The 21,445-nt window shown below is 38.5% G+C and overlaps 1 protein-coding gene across 1 annotated transcript in view; it reads right to left on the reverse strand.

Annotated features, from left to right (window-relative positions):
• Positions 1-4,683, reverse strand: part of LOC109610481 (proteoglycan Cow) — a 181,265-nt gene extending 176,582 nt beyond the window's left edge. The window contains exons 1-2 of the mRNA XM_025413353.1: positions 4,679-4,683; positions 2,988-2,992 (exon numbers count right to left, since the gene is read on the reverse strand). The gene's annotated coding sequence lies outside the window, so the exon portion shown is untranslated. The remainder of the gene's footprint in view (positions 1-2,987; positions 2,993-4,678) is intronic.
• Between the last annotated feature and the right edge of the window lie 16,762 nt (positions 4,684-21,445).

The raw sequence follows: 21,445 nt of genomic DNA on the forward strand, positions 1-21,445 counted from the left end.
GCAAATTCTCTGCGGAAGCAAGAAGGAAAACGGACTGTACGAGATAGAGCTCTACACAAACAAACGAGAATCAGAAGAGAAATCGTATGCAGCACACACATTGGATTCAATAAAAATATGGCATAAAAAACTAGGTCACTTAAGCTTCAATGGAATGAAGATTTTAAAAGGAATTTCAAAAGGCATGGATTTCATTGCGAAAAATCTGAAAGAAGTAGAAGCAACATGTGAAACCTGTCTGAAAGCTAAACAAACAAGAGTGCCATTCGAAAAATCTGAAACAAAAACAAAACGACCTCTAGAATTAGTACACTCTGACGTCTGCGGTCCTGTTGAAACTCAAACGTGGAATGACAAAAGATACATTTTGACAATGTTAGACGATTATACACACTTTACTGTAATCTATTTACTACAAAATAAGTATGAAGTCGCGGATACAATTAAAGAATATGTAAAATATGCTGAAGCTCGGTGCAACACGAAACTGGCAAGATTAAGATGTGACAACGGTCGCGAGTATGCAAACAAGAATCTACAAAATTGGTGTAAAGAAAATGGCATACAAATGGACTTTACTATACCCTACACTCCACAATTGAACGGGAAAGCAGAAAGACTTAATCGTACCTTGCTGGAAAAAACCAGAGCACTGTTAACTGAATCAAGCCTAAAGAAAGAAATGTGGGGAGAAGCGGCATACACAGCCGCGTATTTGCTAAATAGAAGTTCCACTAAACTGCTTAAAGTAACTCCTTATGAAATGTGGAACGAGAAGAAACCTGATCTGAATTCACTAAAAATATTTGGCTGTACGGCACATATTAAAATTCTAGGACCACTAGAGAAAAAAACTGGATAATAGAAGCAGAAAACTTATCTTCGTGGGATATAGTCCTAAAGATTATAGACTCTGGGACGCTGAAAGAAGGAAAATAATCGTCTCAAGAGATATTAAATTTGAAGAAAAGCCTGAAATCGTAAAAGAAAGAGATAATAAAAATATATTTGTTAGACTTGACAACGAAGAAGACATGCAAGAAGATCAAAATGAAGAAGAGGAAAACATATAAGAAGAGCTTAGAAATGAAAATGAAGAAGAAATAGAAAATGATCAAAACGAAGAAGAACAATCAGAAGAATACGAAGATGCAGAGGAAGAGAATGACATAGAACAAATACAATAATTGCGAAGATCGGCTCGAACAACAAAATTTCCACAAAAATATAATGATTATGTTTTTCTAACCTACCAAGAAGCCATCACGGGTGCGGAAAAAAGGAATGGAAAGAAGCAATAAAAATAGAGAAGAATTCTTTGGAAAAGAATAATACATGGAAAGTCATCGATAATTCCGAAGCAGAAGAAAAAAAAAATATTAAGCAGCAAATGGATCTTTAAAACGAAAGACAACGAAAAAAAGAAAGCAAGATTAGTAGTCAGAGGATTCCAACAAGTTCAAGGAATAGACTACGAAGAAACTTTAGTCCTGTGGTCAATAACGCATCTCTGATAATACTATTCGCCTTGGCTGTGAAGAAAAACTACTCGTTGATTACATTCGACATAAAAACGGCCTTTCTATACGGAAATTTGGATGAAGTCGTTTACATGTATCCACCAGAAGATGGTGATAAAATCCTATGATTATGGTGATAAAATATGTAAACTACAGAGAGCCTTATACGGACTAAAACAAGCACCGTTAAAATGGAATCGGAGATTCTCGACTTTTTTTGAGCAAGAAGGTTTTAAATCAATAAAGTCGGAACAGTGCATCTATGTAAACGAAGATAGAACACTTATTCTAGGATTCTATGTGGATGACGGAGTACTGTTGTACAAAGATTTACAAAAGTGCAATCAGTTTATTGAAAAGCTTGAGAATGAATTTGAAACAACAATCACTAAAAACCCGAAGAATTTTTTGGGCATGGAAATTAATCGATCTCCAGGAAATTTAAAACTAACACAGAAAAATTTCTCGAAAAGATTGCTGAATAGATTTCAGATGGATGAATCAAAGTCGGTAGATACTCCATCGATAAAATACAACGAAGAAACAGAAGATCTAGAAAAGACAAACTACAAATACAGAGAAGCAATTGGAGGTTTGCTATATCTAACAACGAAAACACGCCCGGATCTGGCACAAGCTCTAGGACACGGAAGCAGATACCTGAACAGCTATACAAAACAACATGTAACGGAAGTAAAACGTATGTTTAGATATCTCAACGGTACAAAAGATCAAGGGATAAGCTTTGATAACATACACAACGAAATGGAAGTGATAGCTTATTGTGATTCTGATTATGCCGGAGACATAGATACGAGAAAAAGCACTACGGGATACGTAATACTTTATTGTGGCGGACCAATTGTAGTATTCAAGAAGACAACCCATAATAGCAACATCTAGCACCGAAGCGGAATACATTGCTGCGGCAGAGTGCTGTAAAGAAATACTGCATATAAAGACTCTAATTGAAGAAGTGTTGAACGAAACTGCGGGTGTAAAATTAAAGATAGACAATCAAAGTGCTATTAAACTGATTAAAAATGGTGTTACTAATAGACGCTCAAAACACATTGATGTAAAATATCATTTTATTCATGAGGAATTAAGAAAAGGTACAATCAACATTGAATATTGTCAAGCTGACAAACAGCTCGCGGATCTATTTACCAAACCGCTTGGAAAAACTAAATTTAATACTCACAAGATCACTTTAGTTAAGTAAATAAGAAAAGACGTTATTGCTTAAATAATATATAATGAAAGTATAGTTAAAAACTGTAATAGAATAAATTTTTTTTTGAAGCATATCTATATGAGACTGGTAGAAATTAAGAGAGGGTGTTGAGCATTATATTTCTACGGTCGATAAAACGGACGGTAACTTATCGATTAGTCACGTCCTTAACAATTAAACAATTAATTAAGTAAAAGATAGAGTCTGCTGCCGTTCTGCCATGTGCGTAATATTCGTCACGTTGTTCTTTGTAAAATTAAAAGAAAAATAATTTTCTGTTCGCGTTATAAAGGCAGGAGATATCAAAACTGTTTTTCTTTTATGCATTGAATTGTTCATGTGTCAAATATATACAGTATATTCTATTAACATAGTTCATGTGGTGACTATATTATTTCGCACGCAATAACCACCGCCCAACAAATATAAATTCTATACGCACACACACCGTGCGTAGGAGTCTTGCTAATCTTTTCTGTATCTATTTTTAGTATATTTTAGACTCATCAGATTTTTAGTAAGACAAAGATTTAATAAATATAAACTTTCTGCGTGCTCAAGTCTTGCGACTTTTCGTGCAAAGCAACGCCTACTTCCAATCGTTCGGTGCTTCGGATGTAAAATTTGTTACACTGCTTTACATGGGTTTGCAACTCTTTGTGCAAAGTAAGGTTTACCCCTCATCGCTCGGTGCTTTGGATGCAAAATTAGGTCTATAATTATAGACGGTTTTATATGGGTTTGCAACTATTTATGCAAAGCATAATTTTCCAAATCGAAAGGAAATAGGCTCGTTATATATTAAATAACATGATAAGAAAACTAGCGTCTACGAGCCACAGCGGATGGTAATGCCTGAAAAATTCTTTTTAATTGTACGCGAAATTTTTACCATCCGCTGTGGCTCGTAGACGCTAGTTTTCTTATCATGTTATTTAATATATAACGAGCCTATTTCCTTTTGATTTAGTTTAATTCATGCGCTAGCTGAAATAATCGCGTTTCATTTTCCATAGTTATAAACAAATAGACGAGGGTAGTATCGGTGTGGGGCTGAATAGCTCAGTGGTAAGAGCAGTCGCCCGGCAAGCGAAAGACTCGGGTTCGATTCCCGATTCAGCGATTTCGCCCCGATATTTTTCTCGTCTACGTCTCTTCAGGGGGGTAAAGAGGGTTTTATAGAATTTCAAAAATGAGAATCTATATCTTGGTTAAATGCACCAAGTAAAATATATGCATATGCCGTGTTTTCGTTTTAAAAATTTCGCGTACAATTAAAAAGAATTTTTCAGGCATTACCATCCGCTGTGGCTCGTAGACGCTAGTTTTCTTATCATGTTACATAATTTTCCAGTAAAAATTTTATAGCCTATTTAATAAGATTGTTTCTTTTAATTTTCTTATTTACGAAAAAATGGATAAAACATACAATTTGTTTTTATTGGCATCTATTTTTCAAAATCGTTCATCAACTCTTCGATGGTTGAGGGAAGTTGGTTTGATTCCAACGCAAAGATTCTGTAGTCATCATAAAAAATATATGGATTTGTTAGAATCTGATCTTGAATGCGGAAGATTTCTTTGCATGAAAAAAGGAAAGTATCGACATACTGCGACTGTTGCCGAGGATACGTGGTTCGAGAGGTGTCATATTTCTCCTGCGGCATGTATTGTCATAACGTACTGTTTTTCTGTCAATATGTCGTTTGAGCAAACGATTCGAGAAAGCAGTATTATTGACGGACAGCAGATTTCTCGTGAAACTATAGCCGATAGATTTTCTTTTTGTCGAGAAGTTTGCATGGCTGCACTTGATGAGCAGTTTCAGGAAGAGGGTCTTTTGGGAGGTGTTGGTGAAATCGTCGGAATTGATGAGTGTAAGATTGGTCGTCGGAAGTATGAACGGGGACGTATTGTTGAGGGATCGTGGATTCTCGGAATGATTCATCGTGGACACGCTACTAATTATCGGCTCGAAATTTGCCCGGACAACAAGAAAGATAAAGATACTCTTATAACTTTAATAAAAAAACATGTGATGCCTGGAACTGAGATCCATATCGGATTGTTGAAAAGGATATCGACTTGAAACATCACGGTTATGACCACAAAACGGTGAATCATTCTGAGTTTTTTGTAGATCCGGAAACTGGGGCTTATACTCAGAATATTGAATACTCTTGGCGCTGGATGCGTCGTGAAATATCTCGCGGTGGTGTTCACAATAATTCTATCGCTGATCATTTGTGCGAATTTATGTGGCGTCGTCGACTTCGAAGATTAGATCAAGATCCTTTCAAGCAATTGCTTATCGACATTAAAAGATGTTATCCGGGAAAGGAATAACATATTTAGCGTTATATAAATAGTTTTTAAAAATAAAAAAGCGTTAAAAAATAAAATTAAAAATGTAAAAAAAATTAAAAAATACAAAAAAATTAAAAAATACATAAAATACAAAAAAAAAGTATAAAAACAAAAAAAAATGGTGTCAGTTCTTTGTCACGTCCTAGTCGTTGACTCCGGGCTTGGCTGAGAACGAAGAATATATTAATGTTTTCTTTCATGTTTCTTAGTGCAAAGAGAGAGAATCTTTTCTTTTATCTCATTATTTTCGAAAACTATCAGTTTTATGCAAAAAATGTATAGGACATAAATGATATATTTTTATAAGAACTACAACTTTTATTTGAAATATTTTTTAAATACATGAATATTTATCGAAATAAAAGTCAAAAAAGTGATATTTTTTTCAATTTTTTGAAGTTTTGACCTTGAAAATGACCTAGTCGCAAATTTTCATTATCATATTCGTAATTAGCGCACAAAAATACAAAAAATAGTATAGTCTTAAAAAAATCGGAGGGTTCACCTATACGGAACTTTATCCAAATTTTTGTAAAAATGTCGACTACCATGTTGGTCGTCGGTATTGATATTAACATGAATGTATCATCCTTAACGGCTTGCCGAACATAGTGATGTCGAATATCTATGTTTTGTCCGAGAATGATAGATCGGATTCTCGGTCAAAATCTGCACACCCCGATTATCGCAAAAAATCGTGATCTCGCAAAATCCAGGATCTCCTAGTTCTCACAATAAGGATTGTAGGCGGCTTCCTTCGCGGCTTCTGCAAATGCCATGTATTAGGCCTCGGTTGATGATAGGGCAACCGTTCGTTGCTTCTGGGCCTTCCAACTCACAGTCGCTCCACTTAGAATAAATGAGTAGCCGGTGTAGGACCTCCTGTCAATCGCACAGTTTCCCCAGTCTGCATCTGAATATCCAGCAATTTTATCATTTGTTTTTCTAAAACATAAACCAAAATTAGAAGTGCCCTGTAAATAACGCAATGTGCGTTTTGCCATTCCCCATTGCTCTGATGTATAACAATTATTAAATTGCGCAAGATAACTGGCGATGTATGCTATGTCTGGTCATGTAGCAACGGCCAAGTACATTAAGACCCTGACAAGCTCACGGTAAAGCATGGTTAAGTTTTCGTCGTCCTTGTTTATTTGAGTTTTTATTGTGTCCATCGCCCGCTCTAGCTTCGTCAGACGTAGATACAGGATTGCAAGACTTCATATGAAATCGCTCGAGAATTTCCTTAGTGTATTTTTGCTGAGTTAGTGAGATAATGTCTTCTTTTTGATTAATTTCAATTCCTAGGCAATATCATGCAAGTCCGAGCTCCTTGACCTCAAACTCTCGTGCCAAACTATGACAAAATCTTTTAATGCTTGTTTCATCCTGTGAACAGATCAAAATATCGTCTACATAAATAAGTACAATTAATGTAGTTTCGCCGCGCCTCAAAATATATAGACACGGATCAGCATTGATGGGAGTTAATCCTAGCTTTCGGATGATAGTATCCAATCTCGCGTGCAATTGGCGTCCAGCTTGCCGAAGGCCATAGAGCACTTTCTTCAACAAGCAAATTTTATTCTTGTTTTGAACATCGTGTAACATTTTTGTTGCTTTAGCTCCGGAGATGCTATCCTCGCCATCTCGTTGAACAATTTCCAGAAGAATCTTCTTGAGCATCTTTGGCTTTTCCATAAACACTTCTTCGTTCAGGAAACCATTTAAATATGCCGTTACGATGTCTAGCTGATGAATCATTTTGAATTGGATGACTAGTGCCATCATTAATCGCATTGACTCCAATCTTGTCACTGGTGCACAGGTTTGCATGAAGTCAATGCGTGGGCGTTGCAAAAATCCGCGGGCAACAAGGCGAACCATTCGCCGGCTTAGCGTTCCATCCTTTGTGGTGAGTATCAAACGACAATCAATTATGGTTCGATCCATTGGCCGTTCAGCTATTTCCCAGGTATCTTGAGCGAGAATGTTTTTAAATTCTGTCACCATCGCATCCATCCATTCATTTGCCTGTGGTCCGGTCATAGCTTCTTAAAGTTGTACCTTTGCCACCTTTGCTGAAGCAATCGCAAGGTTTGCTTCGTGGAAAACATCGTTCTCCACATCTTTGTTATCGTTAGATGATGTATCGCTGTCAGGAGTCTCAATCGTAGATTCACCTATTGAGTCTCCATCTCGTCCCGTATTGTCATTGATAGTGTTCCCTGAACTGGTGAATCGGAATTCTTTTTGGGGTCTTCCGTGACTTCCAGTGCGGATAATGCGCGGTCTGCCCGGTGCCCGGCGCATTTCGACGTTGGGTTCTTGAAGAATTGCATTAGGTGCAACTTCGGCTTCTACAATATTTGCAGGCGTCTTCGTATTGGTATCTGCGCGATCTTCTTCTATAAAAATTTTCAAAATGATTTTCTCGATGTTAGCGCAGTCCGAACCAAGTTCCGTATGGAATTTTATATCACGAGTGGTAATCACTCGATTCTCGGAATGGATCCATACTTTATAGCCTTTAGAGACCTCCGAGTATCTGATCAGAACGCCTTTCTTTGTTCGTGCGTCAAATTTTCCTTTCGCTGGTGTTTTATCGAAAACAAACGCCTTTGTGCCGATGACACGTAGATGCTTCAGATCCGGTGTCTTCTCGATCCATTTTTCGTAGGGCGTCTTCCCCTCTAAACTTCTAGATGCACATCAATTTCTCAAGTAATTAACAGCGTGGACAGTCTCTGCCCAAAATGACATCTGTAAGTCTGCCTGAAACAAAATGCAGCGGGCCATCTCGACTAAAGTTCAATTTTTGCGTTCCACCATTCTGTTGTGGCGTATGCGGAACAGTAAGTCGCCTTCGAATTCCTTGCTCTTTCAGAAAGACGTCAAATTCTCCGTTGCAGTATTCGCGACCATTGTCGCTCTGAAGATATTTGATTTGTTCTCCACATTGATTTTCAGCATAGGCTTTGAATTCCTTGAATGCATTTAAGATGCCACTCTTCTGTTTGAGAAGGTAGATCTCGCACCAGCGTGTGCAGTCATCGACGAAGGTGACGACGTAGCGTGCACCCTATTTTGATTGGACCCTCATGGGCCCGCATAGGTCGCTATGAACAATATGTAATCTCCTTGTGTTCCTTGATGTGCTGTGGTCAAAGCTTAATGAATTGAGCTTACCTTTCGTGCACGTGCTGCAGGATGGTAACTTGTCTGCTCGTCCAATATTTACGCCCGTGACAAATTGCTTCTTCGTCATCTCTACTAGATCGCGTATATTTAGGTGACCCATTCTTCTGTGCCACAATTCTAGCTCTCTTTGGTCTCGGTCTTCCGAAGCTGTCTGAGCCATTTCGTCCACGCCGTGAACATAATACAAACTACCAATGCGATCGGCCACCATTCGAATCGATCTGTCTGAATCATTCACGATCGCTTCGTTTTTCCGAAAAATAATCTCGCAACCACAGTTCGTGATCCTTGATACTGATATCAAATTTGTTCACAAATTGGGAACCAGGAGCGTCTTTTCAAGGTTAACCGTCCTGTTTGTTGATCCGTCTGAGACATTTAGTCGAGCGATTCCTCTTACCCCTATATCAGCCGAAGTGTCGCTGACCAAACAATTTCTCACGTCCGACCTTGGGAACGTCAACAAAAACATTCTCACTTGCATACGTGAGACGTGCTTCGATTGTCAAGACACCAACGATTGTCCGTCCTTGCAACTGGAACTTGTTATGAATGCTATGTTCTGCTTGGCTTCATATACAATATACGCATCAGGCTCTTGAGCCGTTTTGGTCCCGTGACCTTTAGCATTTTGTGGGCATTCGTTAGCCTTGTGTCATTTACACAGGCACACCAATCAGGATACACAGGTACACCAATCTCCAAACACACGTGCTCGGAAAATGTACATGGCAATCGCACCGAGAGAAACGTATATCGTTACACAATTCTACTTTAGCCGTAATTATTTAAACGGTTTTCTGTCCTGGATCCTATAACCTGTTGGCGCAGGAAAAATAAAGTAGACAAACTGAATCGGACGTATGTCTTGTAATAAGCTTTTATTAAACTCGTATAAATCTCGTGCTATTATCGCGACTGCAAATGAATGAGAGAATAATCGATGGTCGCGATACGGGAAGCCTAAAGCGCGTCGGTACGGACAAGAAAATAAATACAGGTGGAATTTATAAGATAGCGGTAAGGATTGAAATAGTATAATCGTATCTTGAATTTCAACAGTTATATTGCATTATTTCAAGGTTTTTAATTGCTAATATTATCAATCTTTCTTTATTTAATTTGTTATTTCGTTATTTTATTTTTATATTATTTTCTTTTTAATAAATGTAGATTTTCGATATTACATTCACATAATTTATTTGAGTGTTAGCCTTTCATGATTGTTAAATTCCGTTGTGTTTGTCGAATTTCGAAATTGCCAAACCTTATATAGAACAAATAAACAAATAATAACTTTTCCATAGACCCTGTCCCTCTACCGTTAGACGAGCTAGTCGGCCCGTGGCGAATCAGGCAGACGTTTTTCGTGTTATTTTGGCGTTTAGTGAACTAATACGTGAAAGACCGTATCTGGCGCCCAACTTTGAGATTTCGAGACGGCCTTTGCTTCGTCGTGGTTCGCGCGAGAACACCCTCCATCCCTGTTCCTCCGAGTATTCTCTATTCACCTTGTGTTTTTAACGATGTTTTCGCTCCCCTTCGCATCCTCCTCTTTAACATCTCGAGGAGGAATATTGTAAAATTAAAATAAATATTGTGACGTGACGCTTGGCGGTCCGTCACAAGGATCGCGAGATCTGACCGGTGTCGTTTTTGGGCTCTCGTTCTCCCCTGATTTAGGGAGAGAGAGCGAATATCGGAGGCGAGGGTAGGCTCGCCTCCTCCTCTTTTGTAGCGTTAATTTTTAAGGATATTGTAAACGGATGTGAGGGAGGACGTGACGAGATCTCATCCGGTGACTCGACCCGGCGAGGAAGACCGAAGAAGGAGAACGAGCGGAGGCGCCGATCACAAGGGAAAAGGGAGGCCGAGCTAAGTATCAAAATCAGCTGTAAAAATTTAAAAACTATTTAAATTCACGCTGCCGCCCCTGTAAATCTCCATATATCCAGCAGGTACGAGGAACAATAGTAGGGTCCCGAAACGGAGCCAGCTCGGCCAAATTAAGCGCTGCCGGACATCTTTAAAAGAATGGCGAGTGGCTGCCGGAAAAATCCTCACGCCATGCTGAAAAGAGCTGAGAAAAGGAAGAAAAGCAACAGGATAGCGACAGGCGAAAATGCGGCCCTGAGGGCCGCAGGAATAATTAGAATTAGCGCCGATCCTGCGGTTGCGGAAGCGGCCAGGTGGCCTAGATATGAATTAATTGCCGGCACAATCCCGACGGGCCTTCCGCTCGTCACTGCTCGGCGAACCATTGTGAGGGAACGACGGCCCCAAAGCGATCGACCTCAGCGCGGATGCCGAGAGAGCCCAGGATCCCCAGGAGTCGCCGGTGAGACAAGCGTCGACCTCCTCAAGCCGGGTTATCGTTAGATTAGCAGGTAGAGTTAGTCCGAACGAAGCACGTGCCGAATTGCTGCCGTTGAGAATTTTCTTTCTACGCAGGATTAATCCCCGCACGAGAAGTGCGCAATAGAATACGACGGCCGGCCGAAACGCTTTGTTCGGGCTACAATAATAGTAAGTGCCCTCTCTTCCGGTTAAGCGCCAACAGTCGCCTTTATTGTAATTTTTAATTGCGATTAAAAATTTTTGTTGCATGCCGAATTTTGTGTAAAAGAATTTGTGGGATAACGAACTCACACACACACAAAGACGATTGCGTGTTTGATAGCCGACGGATGCGTAGCGGCATCGGTTCGTACATCTTTGCGAGGTGAAATTTCGGTTCGTTAATAGAGTCCCTTATGTGCGTTTTTGAGATTTTAGTATCGCTAATCGTCGCGCTCATGTTCGATCATTTGTCTGAAATAAATATATACTTGTTTAATTCTACCGTCATTATCGTACTTTTGTACTTGTCGGATCGACTCACGTAATAATCGATTCTATGCGTATTGCGTTTGATAAATTGTGCTACCGCCCTTATTTAATATTTTTTTTTGCATGAAAAGGCGGATATTCTGATCCCGAGTATCACCGCGGTACTAATTACGAATAATTCAAGTGGAATTTGTGTCTGCCGAGACCCTGCTACGTCTCGTTTAACACGACATTCTAAGGCTTTCTTACGCGACTTTTTCTACCGCGCAACACGTGATACCGCGGTGATCACACACGAATGCCGGCCCGTCGCTGCCGGAAAATTTGCTCATAATCAAACGCTCAACATCTCGCCACCATTGCGTGAATCTGTCACATATCGCACTTTATCTAATTGTTAAATATACTCTTTCTCATTATTATAATATTTTTGATCTTATTTGCAGCCCCCCTGATATTCTCGATCCTTCCTTGTGAAATATTAACACGGACCGCCCCCCCTCTACCATTTCCGAGACGGGGCTAGCCGAGCGTCCGTCGCGATTAATCTAGTAGTGAATTTTGCGTTCATCCTGATAAGGTATTGAATTACTTTTATTGAAGTGATGCGAACTATCGCATCTGGCGCCCAAAATTTTCTTTGAGGTAAAGTTGAGTAAGAATCGCGCCGAAGGTGTGCCGTGGGCCAATAACACCGGCCAGGACTCATTTACGGCCCTCATTAATAAAATAAATTAACCGGTCACAATATATATATATATATATATATATATATATATATATATACACAGGGTGTTCAAAAAGTCCCGGTACGGGGGAATAACTCGAAAAGTAAGGGTCGGACAAAGAAACTTTTCGGACAAAAGTTGTAGGGCTTACTCCAAGCTTTTATCTCGTGATTTTGAGTTTGACCTTGAGCATGACCTTCAAGGTTATTTGAAGGTCAAAGTGTTTTTTTTAAATGGGAACCCTTATTTATGATTGTATATTCTTATAGCTGACCTCGAGAGCTTTCCAAAACACTATAATAAAATATTTTTCCCTCAAGCATTTATCGAGTTATGAGGCTTCAAATCATTTCTTAATTTTACATAAACCGTAAAATATCTTGTAAAATATTCACTTTTCGATTATTTTACTTTAATACTTTTATGTACAAAATAATGAGAGGAATCAATTGGTGTAAAGAAAACATACAGTTGTTTTTAAGAAAAAATATGTAATTGTTAATTGCAAATTACATATTTTTTCTTCGGAACAATTATGTGTTTTTTTTTAGACCAATTGATTCCTCTCATTATTTTGTACATAAAAGTATTAAGGTAAAATAATCGAAAAGTGAATATTTTACAAGATATTTTACGGTTTATGTAAAATTAAGAAATGATTTGAAGCCTCATAACTCGATAAATGCTTGAGGGAAAAATATTTTATTATAGTGTTTTGGAAAGCTCTCGAGGTCAGCTATAAGAATATGCAATCAAAAATAGGGGTTCCCATTTAAAAAAAAACACTTTGACCTTCAAATAACCTTGAAAGTCAAGGTCAAACTCAAGGTCACGAAATAAAAGCTCGGAGTAAGCCCTACAACTTTTGTCCGAAAAGTTTCATTGTCCAACCCTTACTTTTCGAGTTATTCCCCCGTACCGGGACTTTTTGAACACCCTGTATATATACATATATATATATATATATATATATATATATATATGTATGTATGTATGTATATACAGATTATATATTTTACCAGATGCGATTTGCATGTACGCTCTAGTTATTAATTAAAAAATACTTATTAAACATTATTTATCCCAAAGACGATCTATTCGGGAGCTGATTATTGAAAGAAAAATCCAGAGGCGATTTAATTCGTGTGCTGGTTATTTTTAGAAATATTACATACCAGAAGCGGTTTGCATGTGCACTCTGATTATTAAAATATTTATTTCAGAGGCGATCTATTCGTAAGCTGATTATTGAAAAAAAATCCAAAGACGATCTAATTCGTGCGTTGATTTTAAAAAATTCAGAGCCGATTTAATTCGTGTGCTGATTATTTTTAGAAATATTTCATACCAGATGCGGTTTGCATGTGTGCTCTGATTGTTAAAATATTTATTTCACAGGCGATCTATTCGTAAGCTAATTATTTAAAAAAATCCAGAGGCGATCTGATTCATGTACTGATTTAAACAAAATCCAAAGGCAATTTAATTCGGGTGCTGGTTATTCAAAAAAATCCAGAAGTGATCTTAATTTGTATGCTGGTTATTTTCAAAAATACATTAAATACGATTACATTAGATGCGATTTGCATGTGCATTCTGATAGCGAAATTTAATTCAAATATCATAAAAACACTGTCTCAACTAAAAGGCATGTTTAATAAGAGTAAAAATCCAGATAAGATGAATCATTTGTGTTACGAGATCAGCCCATTCAGATAGAGAGCGCGTCGATCAAACGATCGGATTTTCCATCCGGGACGCCACCGCGCGACACACACGCATAACACCACTCTCTTAGACTGGTGAAGGAGGGAGCAGAGAGGGCCTTCTGGTGGCTTGGGCCTCCTCGGGCTGTGTCGTGAAGCGAGCTGGCTTTTGTTTGTCGCTCTGATAAGACGTGACTTATCACGATTCTCGTGGATGCAATTTTGTGCAATACGATTTTTCCCAAAGGTGAGATTCTTCGAATCTCTTGATCGGTTATCAATCCAGCACTGGATTATTAAGGTCGATCATCAATATCAGCAAGTTCTGTTCGAAGGGACAATCAAGAAAGAAAGTCAAGGGAGAGCTCGACTAATCGGCCATCTTTCTGCATGCTAAGACGACTGGACTAAACAACACACTCAATCTCACTTAATTGATCTCTTACAAGTTGGATTATCTATCTTCCATTTATTATATGTAACTCGAATTAAACCAGGTAACTCATAAGTTAATAAGAAATCTGAATAATGATTGTTTCTTAGATTGGCTGTTAGTGAGTAGGTTTTGAGACAAAGACATCGACAACTAGAGTCACGTTTCAACGATATTTATTCATTATTTATTATCTCTACCTAATAAATAGTTATATAACATTGTTCGTCATTTGAGTTAACTAATTCTTAACAGTATAAATTGAATATTATTATATGTAAGTTTATATTCCTTCTTTCCTTTTCTTATTGTCTAATTAATATTAATAAATAGCTCAAGCCAAAGAACTAAAATATAAGTACAATAATTTCGATATACTGTATGATTTTATTTTATTACCTTGTATGAGAAGAAACCATGTGTATTTTATCTGTATGTGTTTCAGTTATAAGACTCGATTACATTTTCTCCTTTTGTTTACAATCATAAATAAAAATAGGCACTTATGATTCGCTAAACAGTTACCATTGCCGTAACATATTTTGGTCCTTCGAGCCGGAGCTATAGATACATAGTCCGAATACAGTGCAATTTAAGGGAAAGTTATAAGTGTTATCATTTCTAATCTTCAACTACGTCACAATGAGGATCTCTCACATCCAAGGTCGCCTTGAACAGCAACATTCTTTAAGCACGCTCATTGTTCGATCTTTAGAAAGCTTCACTCAAATTCCAACAGTTGATCTCACATCTCGTGTGATTAATGTACGTTTAATGTCACTCACCGATAACTGGGACAAATTCTCAATAATTCATGATGCTATTGTGATATCAATCAATCAGCTTAGCCCTTCTGAACAAGAACTCATACGAAATCATACTTATTTTACTGACAATATCCACTCTACGACTTACGAACGTTATTTAGAGTGTGTTGACAGAATGAACGCTCATCTTGATTCAGAGGAACAATTGAAAGAAGGTACGTCTTCGACTCAATCTCTGTCTCAATCCACAGCAAATCAATTATCAGTCTCACATCACACAAGATTACCTCGGATCGATCTTCCTAAATTTAACGGTGCTCCATCCGTGTGGCTGTCGTTTAAGGATTTATTCTCATCAATCATCATCAGAAATATTACGCTCAGTTCTGTAGAAAAACTGCAATATCTAAAGGCCAGCTTGACAGGAACTGCCTCTCATTTACTGAAGAATACGTCATTAACAGCAGACAACTTTCAAAAGGCCTGGGACAATCTTATCTCCTTCTATGAAAACAAACGCCTCTTAGTCAACGCTGCCATACAAGCATTACTATCGTTGAGAAGAATGACAAGGGAATCAGCAACGGATCTTGAATACTTATATACCAATCTCATGCAAATCTTCCGAACGTTAGAGACGTTACAACGACCTGTGGACAAATGGGATGATTTCCTTGTATTTTTAGCAGTGCAACGCCTAGACTCTGACTCTGTTAAGGCGTGGGAACAACATCTAGGCTCTGCCAAGGAACCGCCTACGTGGAAATAGTTTTGTGAATTTTTAGTCACACGATTACTCTCCTTGCAAGCCTTTGAAAAATCTCGCGGTATCAAGGTTACAACGAAAGCGCAACAAAACACCTTTAAATCACATTTTCAAGCTAAAAATTCAGACATCGGTGACACGTCTTCTTCTTCGTGTATTATATGTTCTTCCAAGCACTATCTCGCTAAATGTCCACAGTATATATCAAAGACCACTCAACAACGCTACTCAATCCTCACAAAGCACGGGCGCTGTTACAACTGTTTGGGAGCTCATCGAGTGTCAGACTGTCATTCAACTAAACGGTGCATAAAGTGTGGTCGAAAACATCATACCACTATTCATAAACAACCCAGTTTAGATAAACAGGTTGACTCAACAAAAGCGACCACACCACAGGAGACTGTACCAAAATCTAGTTCTTCTCAGGTCTTACATTTGAATATTAATTCAACTCATGCTACCTCATGTGTGTTGCTAGCAACAGCTCAGGTTGTCATCATCAACCAGAAAGGAAGTACCTTATAGATCAGAGCATTGATTGATCAAGGCTCGGAAATTACGTTAATAACCGAAAGAGTAGCCCAGAATTTAAAGCTTTCTAGGTCACATTCATGGATTCCCCTGGTAGGAGTTGGAGGACACTCGTCTTGTAAAACCCGTGGCGTCACATCGTTCAAGATTGCTGCTATTTATGAGAACTCGGAAACACTTGAAGTATCCGCACATATTCTACCCAAGCTTACCAACTCAATTCCTTCAGTGTCAATTGATATGCATCAATGGCAACATCTTATTGGATTAACTCTGGCAGATCCTCACTTTCTACAACCATTAGCTGTTGATATGATAATTGGAGCTGATGTATACCACCAGATCATCCGTGAGAGGTTAAAGAAAGGACCTATTGACTCTCCTATCGCACAGCTTACTGCCTTTGGGTGGATTATCTCTGGCCCGATCTCGGCGAATCGAACATCACTATTGACCAATAGTTACCATGCCTCTATGGATCAATAATTGTTTGATGTTCTCCGTAAGTTTTGGGAACAACAGGAGGTATGTATTAACAAGAGTTCCTCCCTATCCCCGGAAGAGCAAGCCTGCGAGAAACACTTTCAAGACACACACTCAAGAGACTCACAAGGTCGTTACGTGGTAAGCTTACCGTTTAAGAGGTCTGCTAAAGAGTTAGGTAATTCACGACACAAAGCAGCACGTATGTTGACATCTCTATGGAATAAATTTAACTCAGATACAATTTATGCTCAAGCTTATTCAAAATTCATGACTGAATATAAAGATCTACATCACATGAGGTTGATAGACGATATTCAACCTGAACCTCAACCCAACTTTTACTTACCTCATCACGGCGTATGGAAAGAAAACAGTACGACTACTAAGCTTAGAGTTGTCTTTAATGGATCTAGCCGTACAACTTCAAGACTTTCGCTCAATGACATTCTCCACACCGGTCCTAAATTGCAACTCGAATTACTAGATGTACTTATCTGGTTTAGACAGTTTCGATATGTTTTCTCGGCAGATATCGAAAAGATGTATCGCCAGATCAATATCCATCCAAAGGACTGGAAATACCAGCGAGTATTATGGTCAACGTCTGAAGATCATGTTGATACATACGAATTGACAACGGTAACGTACGGCCTGGCGTGCGCTCCATATTTAGCACTCCGTACAATCCTACAACTGGTGGAAGATGAGAAAATGAATTATCCTCTCGCCATTCCTTGTCTCACTAAGGGCAGATATGTGGACGACGTTTTTGGAGGAGCAGAGTCAATTGAAGCAGTGAAAGCACAAGTCGTACAATTAAATCAGCTATGCTTGGCAGGCGGATTTCAATTGCAGAAATGGACAAGTAATCTGGATTCAATACTTGATTCACTACCACGAGGTATACGAGATGATGGATCATCCAAGTTCATCGATCGAACCTCTTGTGTTCAAGTTCTTGGATTAAATTGGCATCCACAATCTGATACGTTTCATTTTATCCTCAACCCTCCAACAAGTCATTCCATTACTAAACGAGCTGTATTGTCTCTTATAGCAAAGTTATTCGACCCACTCAGATTATTATCACCTATCATTATCAAGGCTAAAATTCTTATACAAGAATTATGGACTCAAAGGTTAGACTGGGATGATCCGTTACCAACGCAGTTTGCCGACAAATGGGAGACATTTTTAAGCGAATTATCAGACATTAATCTCATTCATATTCCACGATGGATTGGAAGTAAGCCAGAGCAGCAGATCCAGATTCATGGCTTCTGCGATGCTTCTCAGCAGGCATTTGCGGCTTCGGTTTATCTCCGAACAACTAATGCAGAAACAAAATCCACTGCCATGTTGATCGTGTCAAAAACTAAAGTCGCACCATTAAAGAGACTGACCATACCAAGATTAGAATTATCTGGTGCAGTATTACTCACTAAATTAGTCTCTCATATTCTATCAGTTTTAGATCTCAAAGGAGTCTCAGTATTTCTCTGGACGGATTCTTCAGTAACGTTAACGTGGATAAATGGATCTGCATCAAAATGGAAAGATTTCGTTCACAACAGAGTAGTCTATATCCAAGAAACTCTACCACAAGCAAGGTGGAGATTTGTATCTGGAAAAGAGAACCCAGCCGATATTGCTACGAGAGGAGTGTCTCCGTCACAGCTGAACAAATTCACATGCTGGTGGGAAGGACCCACGTGGCTGTCTCAATCCCCCGACACTTGGCCTGTTGATTCTGACACCGTTTCGACATCAGACAACTTAGAAGAGCGTCCAGCTCAAATTACCACAGTAACATCAGGTCAGATTTCACATCCGTGGGATTTATTGGCACGATATTCAGATCTCAAGAAGTTGCTACGCATAACAGCTATGTGTATGAGAGCCGCAGAGCGATTTAGACAGTCAGTTTCACTGACAAATCCATTAACTGTTTGTGAAATTGACAAAGCAAGGATGTTTTGGATTAAACATATTCAACAAATATACTTCAAACAGGAAATTAGCGTTCTCTCAGGAGGCGCTACTTTATCCAAGTCCAGTCCATTGATTCGTCTTACACCCTTTTTAGATGCAAATAACCTTCTATGAACAGGGGGACGTCTTCAACATTCAAGTTTACCTGAAGATTCTAAGCACCTACTAATATTACCCAAACAGTCTCTCTTTACTGTTTTAATTATCTCAGATGCACATTTGAAAACCCTACATGGAGGGACGCAAATTACTTTAACACATCTACGACAAAATTATTGGATAGTAGGAGGTCGGATTCCAGTAAAGTCTTTCATCCTTAAATGCATTATCTGCACAAGGTACAGGCAAAAACGAGCACAGCAGATTATGGGCCAACTTCCAGAAAAAAGAGTCAATCCTACCATACGTCCATTCTTCAATTCTGGTGTTGACTATGTAGGCCCATTTTCTATCAAGACTTGGAAAGGAAAAAATGCACGACAGTACAAAGCCTATATAGCCGTATTTGTGTGCTACTCAACCTCTGCTTCTCACCTTGAATTAGTGACAGATTATTCTTCAGACGCCTTCATTGCGGCGTATAAACGTTTCGCAGCTAGACGCGGTATATGTGCAACACTCTCCAGTGATTGCGGCACCAATCTGATGGGCGCTGACAAAGAGCTACGAAACTTATTTTCGGCTTCTTCGAAAGAGTCAGACAAGTTATCGACCTTACTCGCAAATGATGGCACACAATGGATTTTTAATCCACCAAGCGCTTCCCATTTTGGAGGAAAATGGGAGGCGACAGTCAAATCAGTTAAGCATCATCTCAAACGCATTGTGGGCAATCAGTTACTCACGTACGAAGAGATGACTACGTTGCTATCACAAATCGAGGCAGTTCTCAATTCGAGACCCTTGAGTCCGCTTTCAGATGATCCTGAGGATCTTTCAGCTTTGACACCAGGCCATTTTTTGGTGGGAGGTGCTCCCACAATTATACCTGAACCTATGCTAAACAATGTTAACTGTTCCAGGTTGTCAAGATGGCAGTTACTTAAACAAATGTTGGACACGTTCTGGTCACGTTGGTCGCAGGAATGTCTCCAAAGATTTCATGATGTATCTAAATGGAACAAGTCAGTACCATCTCTGAAAAAAGATTCACTTGTTCTGGTTGTGGATGAACGGTATCCGCCAGCTAAGTGGCCTCTCGGCCGAGTTATAGACGTTCATCCTGGCGCAGATGGGCATGTCAGAGTTGTTACAGTTCGCACTCAGACATCTGTTCTCAAACGTCCTATCGTAAAGCTGTGCCCATTACCTATCGAACGAACAGATTCATGAGGAATATTCTTTGACCCCGGTCAACGAAGGCAGGCGGGGAATGTTACGAGATCAGCCCATTCAGATAGAGAGCGCGTCGATCAAACGATCGGATTTTCCATCCGGGACGCCACCGCGCGACACACACGCATAACACCACTCTCCTAGACTGGTGAAGGAGGGAGCAGAGAGGGCTTTCTGGTGGCTTGGGCCTCCTCGGGCTGTGTCGTGGAGCGAGCTGGCTTTTGTTTGTCGCTCTGATAAGACGTGACTTATCATGATTCTCGTGGGTGCAATTTTGTGCAATACGATTTTTCCCAAAGGTGAGATTCTTCGAATCTCTTGATCGGTTATCAATCCAGCACTGGATTATTAAGGCCGATCATCAATATCAGCAAGTTCTGTTCGAAGGGACAATCAAGAAAGAAAGTCAAGGGAGAGCTCGACTAATCGGCCATCTTTCTGCATGCTAAGACGACTGGACTAAACAACACACTCAATCTCACTTAATTGATCTCTTACAAGTTGGATTATCTATCTTCCATTTATTATATGTAACTCGAATTAAACCAGGTAACTCATAAGTTAATAAGAAATCTGAATAATGATTGTTTCTTAGATTGGCTGTTAGTGAGTAGGTTTTGAGACAAAGACATCGACAACAGAGTCACGTTTCAACGATATTTATTCATTATTTATTATCTCTACCTAATAAATAGTTATATAACATTGTTCGTCATTTGAGTTAACTAATTCTTAACAGTATAAATTGAATATTATTATATGTAAGTTTATATTCCTTCTTTCCTTTTCTTATTGTCTAATTAATATTAGTAAATAGCTCAAGCCAAAGAACTAAAATATAAGTACAATAATTTCGATATACTGCATGATTTTATTTTATTACCTTGTATGAGAAGAAACCATGTGTATTTTATCTGTATGTGTTTCAGTTATAAGACTCGATTACATTTTCTCCTTTTGTTTACAACCATAAATAAAAATAGGCACTTATGATTCGCTAAACAGTTACCATTGCCGTAACAATTTGACCAATTTTTAAGCATTATAAAAGATCATTCTTATTTTAAAGTGTGCTAATTTCGATAATTCTTATATAATTATAGCATATCATATAGCGGTAAAAGCGAACAAATTATTGGAGTAAACTATAGTGATCGCTGGCGATTTTTTTGGATGATACCAAGCTTTGAATGTACGATACCTACTCGGCTGTACATATGATAAATTGATGCCTAAAAAATTACTTTCATCGCCATTGCCTAGAAATAATAATATTTGAAAAGCTTTAACAACTTGATAGCATAAGCTGTAAAATTTATGCTTGCAGCTTTTGCTATACTACTATAAACTATAGTCTTAGAAGGAAATCCTTGTAAAGAAAAATATTTCAATAATGTAAAAATGTATGAAGCAACATTTTTTAAAAATTAAAAATTAAAAGTAAATTGCCTTTTCTAAAGTGATAAATTATTAATATATACTATCTTACATTATCAATCACGATATTTCATGAATTATCGTTAATAAAGGATCCTTATTTAAAC

Source organism: Camponotus floridanus, unplaced genomic scaffold, assembly GCF_003227725.1.
Source record: "Camponotus floridanus strain SB8 unplaced genomic scaffold, Cflo_v7.5 scaffold65, whole genome shotgun sequence".
Classification (NCBI taxonomy): domain Eukaryota; kingdom Metazoa; phylum Arthropoda; class Insecta; order Hymenoptera; family Formicidae; genus Camponotus; species Camponotus floridanus.